Here is a 12,285-nt window from a genome sequence, read left to right as displayed (position 1 = left end):
ATTTTTATTTTAATTTTAATTTTAATCCTAATAATAAGGGTATGTTAGCGAATGTTGTAAGGGTGTAAGTCAAAATTCTGTCCGTGTAACGCTACGCTATTTTTAATCATTGTAAGTTATGTTCAACCTTTTTAATTTAATGTCTCGTAGCTAAGTTATTATTATGCTTATTTATACCGAAGTAATCATGATGTTGGGCTAATTACTAAAATTGAGTAATTGGGCTTTGTACCATAATTGGGGTTTGGATAAAAGAACGACACTTGTGGAAATTAGACTATGGGCTATTAATGGGTTTTATATTAACTAAACAATACCTTGTTAATTTAATATACAAACTTATAATTCGACGTATTTATATATAACCACATACGCTTGACTGGGTACGGTGGGCGGGATATCTATAAATACCAATAATTATTCATTTTACCGGATACGAAACTGGATTAATAGTTAATAGACTTGTTGAAACAGGGGTGAATTACATTCAAGGGTAATTGGTGTAATTGTTAACAAAGTAGTAAAACCTTGGTTTACACGCAGTCGATAACCTGGTGTATTCATTAAACAAAGTATTAAAACCTTGTTACAATTCGAATCCCCAATTAGTTGGAATATTTGACTTCGGGAATAAGAATAATTTGACGAAGGCTTTCGCTCTTTATATTTATGACTGATGGACTATTATGGACAAATCCGTATGGACATATTAAATAATACAGGACAAAGGACAATTAACTCATGGGCATAAAACTAAAATCAACACGTCAAACATCATGATTACGGAAGTTTAAATAAGCATAATTATAACTTAGCTACGAGACATTAAATTAAAAAGGTTGAACATAACTTACAATGATTAAAAATAGCGTAGCGTTACACGGACAGAATTTTGACTTACACCCTTACAACATTCGCTAACATACCCTTATTATTAGGATTAAAATTAAAATTAAAATTAAAATATAAATTATAAATATAAATATTACGTATATAGATAGAGATGGATATATATTATGTGTTTTTTGCGATCAAACTGCGTTTGCTTTTATAGGAAATTGAGTCCAGGTGAACTCTGCGACTTGCGGCATTTTTGCTCTTCAAACTCCGCGACTCGCGGAGTTTGAAATTCCAGCTCACTCCAAATTGGATCTTAGTCTGCCGACGGTTTATTATATAATATAATATATATATAATTTATATAATTAATTATATATTATATTATATTTATATGCATAGTTAACTTGTAATTTTTAGTCCGTTGCGTCGAGCGTTGAGAGTTGATTCTAGTCCCGGTTCCGGATTTTCGAACGTCCTTGCGTACAATTTAATATATTGTACTTTGCGTTTTGAATCTTGTACTCTTGTAATTTCGAGACGTTTCTCATCAATAATTGGAAGCTCTTTGATTGTCTTTTGTACTTTTGAGCTTTTTGGTCGTTTGCGTCTTCAATTCGTCGAATTTGTCTTTTGTCTTCACCTTTTATTATTTAAACGAATATCACTTGTAAATAGAACAATTGCAACTAAAAGCTTGTCTTTTTTCAGGAATAATGCTATGAAATATATGTTCGTTTTTAGCATTATCAAATATTCCCACACTTGAGCGTTGCTTGTCCTCAAGCAATATCGTCTTGAAATACTAGAATCACTTCTTTATTCTTCACACTTTGTACATCAGTGATTTCTATACGGCGGTATAAACAATGGTAGTAACGATGTGGTTTACAGTCTCACATGACTATAAAATTTAGATCCATTAAGGAAATTGGATCTTTATGAAAACATTTGATCTTTTGAAAATTAAATCTAGTTTTTACCCTAGATAAGTTTTCCGGAATAACCCTTCACCGGTGTTTGCAAAATATTTTTGTGGGTTTGGTGGGTTTCAGATTTGAAAATTTTAGCTCAAAACTTATGGTTTTGTGTCACCCACTTGCTAACCTTGTATATGGAAAGCAACACGTTCAGTTTACTTGTCCCGTATATTACCTTTCGGTAAACTACCGTCCGGTTGTAAAGGAAAGCGTTGAACAAGCAACTGTTAACGCAATGTCCCCTGACATGCTTTTAATTATGGTCTATAACGTGTCAGACGCAATTACTATCCTTGGTAGGAGCAATAGTAAAGCTCACCCTTATAATTTGTAGGTTTGGCACAAGGTCCTGTCTTTGACCACTATGCAACCACCGTTCTTACGGTTGATACCCGATTTGGTTCAGGTGACCTAATGAATTCCAGATGAATTCCTAGGATTTTACGTTCAATGGTAATGAACGCATTAAAAATGGGTTTTTAGAAAACAAATCGGTTTGTAATTTTGATCAAAATATTTTCTCGTTCAGGCTCGAGTTTAGATATCATTGAATTCCATGAGTTTGTAATTCTCAATCTTTAAGGTCAATCTCAAGGATTGAGTAATATCAGGCTTAAAAGCTGATTTTTGATTTTTTAAGGAGATTATCCTTTCTGGGGATCTGATTCATTAGTCTTATCCAGCTAATTAGCATGGTGCCCCCCCATTGTACGAGATAAATCCTTCTCATGGTTAGGATAAATCTGACCACTTGGCGACCCTGTTTAATGCTGAGGTCCGTGGATTTCCTGCTGATTTTAGTGATGACTTTTCTAGGTTTTTCGTCAACCTACAGCTGGTCTGGACGACAACTTCTTGACCTAAATCAAAAAGCGCGTGTCTTTTTCGGAAGACTTTACTTCCTTTTAATGATGGAATTGATTCATCGTGTAGATCCATCTCTTCTTTTCTTTCATCGGGTAAAACAGTTTAGTTTAGTCCAAAGCAAAAGTATTTTCAGTTATTTATACAAAAATATGTGACATATGTTTTGAATAACTTGGAGAATTTTCCCACACTTGGCTTTTATTTTCCTTTTTATTGTCCTCTATTCCATTTTAAATGAATTTTAACATTTTGGTTTGTTTATCAATTTATGTCATTTCCGAGGTAACAATAATTTCGGTGTTAAAACCTAGTTTTATCGTTCATAAATATGTATAAACATGATTTTGAGTTCATTTAATTAAAAATTTTGAAAAATTTTACTAGAATTGGGTAGTCAGTATATAAGACTAGGGCTGTTCTTTATTATTAGAGAGCACTAGATTCTAATACAACTACTACTTTACTAGTATTTCTAATGGTAACCAAGTGTATAAAGTAAAAAATTTTAAAATCCGAAAGAATTTAACCCCTTCCCACACTTAAGATCTTGCAATGCCCTCATTTACAAGAAATCAGTAACAATTTAAATTATTGAGGGTGGTTTGTGTGAAAATGATTAAATTTTACCAAAGTTTTCAAACATATTTGTGTTTGCTTGCTGAATGATAAATGATGCATATCATTTGTTCATTCCGTCTTGTTGTTATTTCACATATATTTTGCATCTTGTCGTCAAAATTAGTTGCTTTTGCTGAACTTAATGCCAGTCTTTGAAAATGCGTTGTTTTACCCTGTTGTGTACATAAGATAAACTGCAAACATATATACATATTTTTGAAGTTTGGTATATTACCCCACATTCAAAAATTATTAAAATCTAAGAATAAAAGTTAGAAATTATAAAAACTATTACAATATTAACATAAGTATTAAATGTATCAACATTACAAATAACAAAATAAAAAAAACTAAGTAGACTAGGGATGATACTGATACCAATAGGGGTTCCATGCATAACCATAGGTGCTATAAAATGCTTCGGCTGGGTTATACGTAGGATACGGTGGTTGAATCTCTATAGACCAGGGAGGAAATATGGGCTTTGGAGTAGGAATATAGTTTCTACCTATATGTTGGCAATAAGCTATGATTTGGTTTTGATGAACTTGCCAATCTTCAAATGCTCTCTATCTAGCATTTTCGTACTCCTGTGAAGCTATAAACCTTTGCATTTCTTGCATTTCATTTCCCCCTCCTACATTACCTTGCTGTTGGTTTCTCTCAACATGTGGATGTCTACCATGGTATTGTACTGCGGCGTTATTTCGCCTCTTCAAAACTTTCGCACCATGGTATACATTTAAGCCTATTGTATCGCGGGGTTCTGGTTCTTCGACTAATAATCCCCCCCGACTTATATCCACAACGAGATATTCAGCAATCAAAGTAATAAATATACCACCTCCTATTATGCTATGCGGTCTCATCCCCCTAACCATAGCTGATAAATAATAACCCACACAATAAGGTATACTTACAGCGCTTTGTGGGTCTCGAATACACATATGGTAAAACAAATCCTGTTCATTTACCTTTTCCTTGTTCTTACCTCTTTGTGTAATCGAATTAGCTAAAAACCTATGAATTACTCTTAATTCAGCTCTATCTATATCCAAATAAGAGTAATTTCCCCCTTTGAATCGGTGATGGCTTGTCATTTGACTCCATACACCATGTGTATCAAAATTTTCATCTATATTTCTACCATTTAGTATCAACCCTCTACAATCGGCAGATGCTAACTCCTCAGGCGTATATATACGTAAAGCCTGAGCCATGTCTAGTAAAGACATGTGGTGCATCGAACCTCCTAACAAAAATCTAATAAAAGATCGATCGGTTAAACTATCTACCCGATCATTTAATTCTATACTACACAACAATTCTTCACACCATACTTTATATACAGGTCTACGCATGGTGAATAAACGTACCCAGTCGTTAAAAGTAGAATTACCATACCTCTGTGCAAGTAATTCCCTAATTGGCCCGGCCAATTCTACAGCTTCTAATGGTCCCCATTCTATGACCCTAGGTACCTCAACAACTTTAGAATGAAGAGTATGCAAACCCCTTTGGTATTTTGGATAATCTATCCTAAGTCTGTCAAATCTCAGGTTCGGGTGCAAATCTTCCAAGTGCATATCAGAAAATGTCATGACTGGATGAGGTATATCTTGTTTGTAGTAGTTATCCACCTCCTGTTGTTCCGCATTCTCAGCAGGAGCATTGCGAGCTTGGGATGAAGATTCACCCCTTTCAGTCTGCAAAACACATCAAACACAATTTTTGTGCATCCAAATATGCATTAGTGTCAGTAAAATCATCAATCAAAATAATTACAAAGACATGATCAATTTATATCAAACTTAAGCTCATTTTCATATTTTTATCAAATCTACACTTTTTCAAATAAGCATATACGAAAATGTTCGCCAAGTTCATAAGCATTCAACTCAAATAACATGTCAAAATAATCATCACTAGCAATTAAACAAGTTTCAAATGGCATTATCTCTCAAAAATCAAGTTCATGAATTTTTAGAAATGAAAAAGTCCACTTTAATTCTCAAAATCATGTTTAGGCTCAAAGTTTGGATCATTTAACTACCTAAACATGTTACACTACTTAATTTAGCAACAATTCATGACAAAAATCGACCATAACCTGTTTATATCAAAAAGCCCCAAATTTGCTCAAGAACACAAACCCTAGATTACTCAAAATTTGAAGTTTAAGGCTTCTAATCATGTTAGATAGCATCAATCTAGGTTATACAAGCATAATACATAAGCAATTTAAGCATAATTACACTAAAAAGCATCAAAATCGAATTGGGTATAAAATTGCTCAAGAACACTAATTTTCGGATTAAATGGTGTTTAGGTGTAGAAATTTACCGTTTTTCTTGAGTAATTCCTTGATAGCATCCTTCTCAACATGATTTTAGTAAAAGATTTGATGATTAACGGTAAAAAATTGTGAATTTGGGGTCTTTTTTCGGGGTTTTTCGTGTTATTTTCGCAGTATTTTCGTTTTTGTGGTGTGCAACTGAGCTGTTCTTGCGTTTTATTTTTTTTCTGTAATTCGGTCCCTCCGCGAGTTTCGGTGTTTGACCCTTGTTTGTATTTTTTTTTATTATATCTTATACTAATTAAAACAATTAAGTAATTAATTTTAAAATTTTGTTTCCCTTGTTATTTAGGACGAGGTCGTTTCGGATCGATGTCCTAGTCCGTCCCTCGACAAAATTTTAAAATTTGTCTTTTTGTAGCGATTGTTTTTAAAAGCTTAGATTTTTTTTTTTTAGTTTTTTAATGTTTTTGGCATACTTTAATTCAATAAGATTAAAAATAATGATAATAAAAGTTCTCGTCCCTCCCTCGGGTAAAGCAATTTCGGTTCAAAGACCTAGTCTTCAACTTACGACGAATTTTAAAAATCATATTTTTAACTTAATGAGATAAAGTAAATTTTTGTTTTTAAATTCACACAACTTAAATATAAAATTCAAAATTAATATTAAAAATTCACACCAAACTTAAAATTTGAAATGCATAAAATTAAAAATTCATATTTTAAAAATTAAAAATTCACACCAAACTTAATTTAAAAATTCATATTATAAATTCACACCAAACTTATATTAAAAAATCATATTATAAATTCACACCAAACTTATATTAAAAATTCATATTATAAATTCACACCAAACTTATATTAATTTTTCAAATATTTACAATTTTAAATATATTGATTTTACAAAGTTTACAATATTAATTTAAGATTCATATATTAATTTTAAAAACATGGTAAAAATAAAATTAAAAATCTTTTTGACTTTTTATCCCACTTTAATCAATCAAATATTATCAAAAATATGCGCCCCTCTTTTTGGTAAAGTAATTTCGGTTCCATGACCTAATTTAACTCATGACGAATTTTTGAAATATTTTGGGTTGATTGATTAAAGATATTTATACCTTAAGAATAAACGTTAAATTTCGCAGTGATGTAATAAATTTTTGAATGATATCAATAATTTCGGTCGCCAAACCTAATTTTATTCAATACCAATTTAATACTTTATAGCGAACAAATTAGCGTTTATTATCAAAAGGTTAAAAAAAAACTGTACAAACATACCTGTGAAATAGATTTCTTAGTTATATGATCTATCTCATTCATAAGATAGTCGGTTTAATTGGTTTTCCATGGCTACATAGGCGTAACCTCGAGCATTCAGTGTTTTTTCTTCTAAACATATGAACGGTCCGTCTCAGCATTAAAGTAACAAATTCGGTGTTTGAATAGGTTTGATTATTTGAACATTTACCTCCATGTGACCATTTTCCGCATTTGTGACATCTTTCTAGGTGTCGTGCTCTTCTTTTCGCTGCGGATTTTGATTTTCCTTTACCAAATTGTAACTTATTATCTTCGCATCTGGATTCTTTTCTAACTCCGTCCAATCTTTCTCTGATTACTGATACTATTTCACTTGGAAGTGTGTCATTGTTACGTTTAGTGATCAAAGCTTGTAGCATTAGACCATGGTTTAGTTCACAGGCAATCTTCATTTCCTAAAAAAAATAAAAATTCAGAATGGGGGGAGAAGACTAGTTCTTTAGGGTCTGCTAGGGAAAGACCGTTCGGGTTCCATTTTCGAGAACTACACGAAAACAGACAATCTAACTCTAACAGAAATACATAAACCCCCTATACTTAGTTGAAATTGTGATTAACATTATTTTCAATTGAATCTTCAACAACTTGTATATCTTTGACTTTTTCATCAATCCATTTGTTGATTTCCTCCGTAACTTTCACAAATTCAACTAACATTGCCTTTTCTTTTGACGATAAATTGGATATTAATCGGTTATATAACTTAAAGTTTCCTTTAATCTTAGCATCGTGAATCCGTTTATAAAGTTTCTTCGTTGAACTGTTAAAAATGGGTTCATCTAATTTCGTATCATCAACGGCATTCTTTGTGATTGGATCATCATTAAGTGTTTCTTCATCTTCCCCACACTTATGCGTTTTTATTGGTCTAACAGTTTTGGTTTGTAGAGATCTAAACTTTCGGTTCACAAAGGTGATCGATGTATCACCATCCCTAAGTGTCATTCTACCTTCTCTTACATCAATGAATGCCTCGGTGGTTGCTAAAAATGGGCGACCTAGAATTAGAGAAATATCAAGGTTTTCCTCCATATTAATCACTATGAAGTTTGCAACAAAGGTCAAACTTCCCATGTTAACAAGTAAATTATTTGCTATTCCAACCGGGTGTTTAATGGTTTGGTCAAATGATTGAACACCTATTTTGGTTGGTTTTAATTTACCCATGCCTAATCTTTTGTATAAGGAAAGAGGCATAATATTTGCACTTGCTTCTAAATCTGCGAGTCCATTATATACAGCACCATCATTAAGTAAGCAAGAAATGATAAATTCACCCGGGTCTCCTGCTTTAGTAAGTCGAGTTGGTTTGTAAACCTTTTTCGGGTGTTCTTTCCTTGGTTCTTTCATTTCTATTTGAATTTCTTGTTCACATTTTTCTTCGTTTCTTGGAATGGGAGGTTTGTATAGGAATTCTTCTTCATCACTCAAATTTGAATCCTCCCTATATTCCAATTTTGATTTTTCATATGTTGTTGATAACATATTTATGTTTTCATTTTGAAGGTTTTCTTGGGTGGTGAAATTATGATTAACTTCATTGTCAACTTCCATCGGACCATGTATGTAATGTTTAATTCTGTGACCATTAACTTTAAATTCAATCCCATTTGAATTTATAAATTCTATCGTTCCGTATGGGAAAACTCTTTTGACTATGAATGGTCCAGACCATCTTGATTTCAATTTTCCAGGAAATAGCTTGAATCGTGAATTGAAAAGAAGAACTCTGTCTCCTTCTTTAAATTCTTTTGAACTTCTGATTCTTTTATCATGCCATTTCTTCGTTCTTTCTTTATAGATTAACGAATTTTTGTATGCTTCATGTCTTAATTCTTCTAATTCGTTTAGTTGACTTAATCGTAGACGTCCGGCTTCATGTAAATCAAGATTACATGTCTTCAAAGCCCAAAATGCTTTGTGTTCAATTTCTACTGGAAGATGACATGCTTTTCCATAAACAAGTCTAAAAGGTGTGGTTCCAATTGGAGTTTTGTAGGCTGTTCTAAAAGTCCAGAGTGCATCCTCTAATTTAATGGACCATTCCTTCGGATTTGATCCTACGGTTTTCTCTAGAATACGTTTTAAAGCTCGGTTGGTATTTTCAACTTGTCCACTTGTTTGTGGATGATATGCGGTGGAGATTTTATGAGTTACTCCATATCTTTTAAGAACTTTCTCAAGTTGATTATTACAGAAATGAGTACCCCGATCACTTATTAAAGCTTTCGGTGTTCCAAACCTTGCAAAAAGACGTTTTAAAAAGTTGACTACAACTCGTGCATCGTTAGTTGGGAGAGCTTGTGCTTCCGCCCATTTAGATACATAATCAATGGCTACGAGTATATATAGATTATTATGAGATTTTGGAAATGGACCCATAAAGTCAATACCCCAAATGTCAAATACTTCACATACTTGGATGACATTTTGTGGCATTTCATCACGTTGACTTATTTTTCCGGCCCTTTGACAAGCATCACAGGATTTGCAAAGAAGGTGTGCGTCTTTGTAAATTGTAGGCCAATAGAATCCAGCATCATAAACTTTTCTTGCTGTTAGTTGAGGCCCATAATGCCCTCCTGTTGGTCCTGTGTGACAATGGTTTAAAATTTTACTAGCTTCATCTCCAAATACACATCGGCGTATTATTCCATCGGGACAACTTTTAAACAGATGTGGATCTTCCCAGAAATAGTGTTTTATATCACTGAAGAATTTCTTTCGTTTTTTGTACGATAATCCTTTTTCAAGGAATCCACATACTAAGTAGTTTGCATAGTCTGCAAACCATGGTATTTCATTATAATCTATCTTCAATAGATATTCATCAGGAAAGTTGTCTTGTATGGCCGATTCATTTAGAACTTCGAATTCGGGATTTTCAAGACGAGAAAGATGATCAGCGGCGAGATTTTCTGCTCCTCTTTTATCTCGGATTTCAATATCGAACTCTTGTAAGAGTAAGATCCAACGGATTAATCTTGGTTTAGCATCTTGTTTTGAAAATAGGTATCTAAGAGCAGAGTGGTCGGTATAGACCACCGTTTTTGCTAAAACGAGATATGATCGAAATTTGTCAAAAGCAAAGACAATAGCAAGGAGTTCTTTTTCGGTAGTTGTATAATTCGTTTGTGCTCCTTGTAACGTCTTACTAGCATAATATATAGGTTGAAATCGTTTTTCAATCCTTTGTCCTAAAACGGCTCCCATTGCAAAATCACTTGCATCGCACATTAGTTCAAATGGTAGATTCCAATTTGGTGTTATCATGATCGGCGCATTAGTGAGTTTCTCTTTAAGAATATTAAAAGATTTGATACACTCATCTGAAAAGATGAATGGAGCATCCTTTTCTAGGAGTTTATTCATAGGAGTGGCAATTTTAGAAAAATCTTTTATGAAACGTCGGTAAAAACCGGCATGCCCTAGAAAACTCCTAACTCCTCTAACATTGGTGGGATGTGGAAGTTTAGCAATTACATCTACTTTAGCTCTATCCACTTCAATTCCTTCTTTTGAAATTTTATGTCCAAGAACGATGCCCTCTTTAACCATGAAATGGCATTTCTCCCAATTAAGTACTAGATTTGATTGTTCGCATCTAATAAGCATTCGTTCTAGATTAACTATATATGATTCAAATGTATCACCGAAGACTGAAAAGTCATCCATGAAAACTTCCATGCATTCTTCTATCATGTGGTGAAAAATCGCCATCATATACCTTTGAAAGGTTGCAGGGGCGTTGCAAAGTCCAAATGGCATGCGTTTGTAAGCAAAAGTACCATAAGGGCACGTGAATGTGGTTTTCTCTTGGTCCTTGGGTGCTATTGGAATTTGAAAATATCCGGAAAATCCATCTAGAAAACAATAGTAACTATTTCCGGCTAATCTTTCCAACATTTGATCTATGAAAGGTAAGGGAAAGTGATCTTTTCTGGTGGCGTCATTTAATTTTCTATAATAAATACACACACGCCATCCTGTTACAGTCCTAGTAGGAATAAGCTCATTTTTCTCATTTGTAATGACAGTCATGCCACCCTTCTTGGGCACGCATTGAACTGGGCTTACCCATGGACTATCAGAAATTGGATAAATTAGACCTGCATCTAGCAGTTTAATAATCTCTTTCTTAACTACATCTTGCATATTAGGATTTAGTCTTCGTTGGCGTTGCACATACGTTTTATGACCTTCTTCCATAAGGATTTTATGTGTGCAATACGAAGGACTTATTCCTTTAATATCATGAATCTTCCATGCAATGCCTGGTTTATGAGCTTTCAACACAGAAATGAGTTGTGATTTCTCATTTTCAGTAAGAGAAGATGATATTATTACAGGTAATTTAGATTCACCATGTAAATAAGCGTATTCCAAATGGTTTGGAAGTGGCTTTAACTCTAATTTCGGAGGTTCTTCTATCGATGATTTGTATCGATATCTGTCTTCTTCTTTTAGCATTTGAATTTCTTCTGTTGTTGGTTCATATCCATTAGCTATAAGTGTAGCTAACATTTCAGCTTCATCAATTGGTTCATTACCTTCTCCTAAAGAACATTCTCCTGTTCCTTGTAATTCTGGAAATTCTTCTAATAATTCTGCATGTGCATCTATAGTTTGAATATAATAACATGTATCATCTGTAGATTGCGGTTGTTGCATTGCTCTATCAACTGAAAAGGTAACACTCTCATCCTCTATACTTAGGGTCAATTTCTTACCGAACACGTCTATCATTGCTTTAGCCGTATTTAAGAATGGTCTTCCTAATATGAGAGGAACTTGAGAATCTTCTTCCATGTCTAGAACAACAAAATCTACTGGAAATACTAAAGTACCAACTTTAACTAGCATGTTCTCCATTATCCCTCTAGGATATTTTATTGATCTATCGACTAGTTGTATGCTTATTCTGGTTGGTTTCAATTCTCCAAGGTCTAGTTTAGCGTATAGTGAATACGGCATTAAATTTATACTAGCACCTAAGTCTGCCAATGCTTCTATTGAACTAAGACTACCCAGAAAACATGGAATTGTGAAACTTCCTGGATCAGATAATTTTTTTGGTATCTTATTCAACAGCACTGCTGAACAATTAGCATTCATGGTAACAGTCGAGAGTTCTTCCATTTTCTTTCTATTTGAGATTAAATCTTTCAAGAATTTAGCATATCTAGGCATTCCTGAAATCACATCAATGAAAGGAAGATTTACATTTATCTGTTTAAACATATCCAAGAATTTGGATTGCTCGGTTTCAAGTTTCTCTTTCTTCATTTTACTCGGGTAAGGAAGTGGTGGTTGGTATGGTTTAACATAAGGTTTAGCCTTAACTGTGTTATC

Source organism: Rutidosis leptorrhynchoides, chromosome 3 (genome assembly GCF_046630445.1).
Source record: "Rutidosis leptorrhynchoides isolate AG116_Rl617_1_P2 chromosome 3, CSIRO_AGI_Rlap_v1, whole genome shotgun sequence".
Classification (NCBI taxonomy): Eukaryota; Viridiplantae; Streptophyta; class Magnoliopsida; order Asterales; family Asteraceae; genus Rutidosis; species Rutidosis leptorrhynchoides.
Note: the sequence above shows the minus strand (reverse complement) of the source record.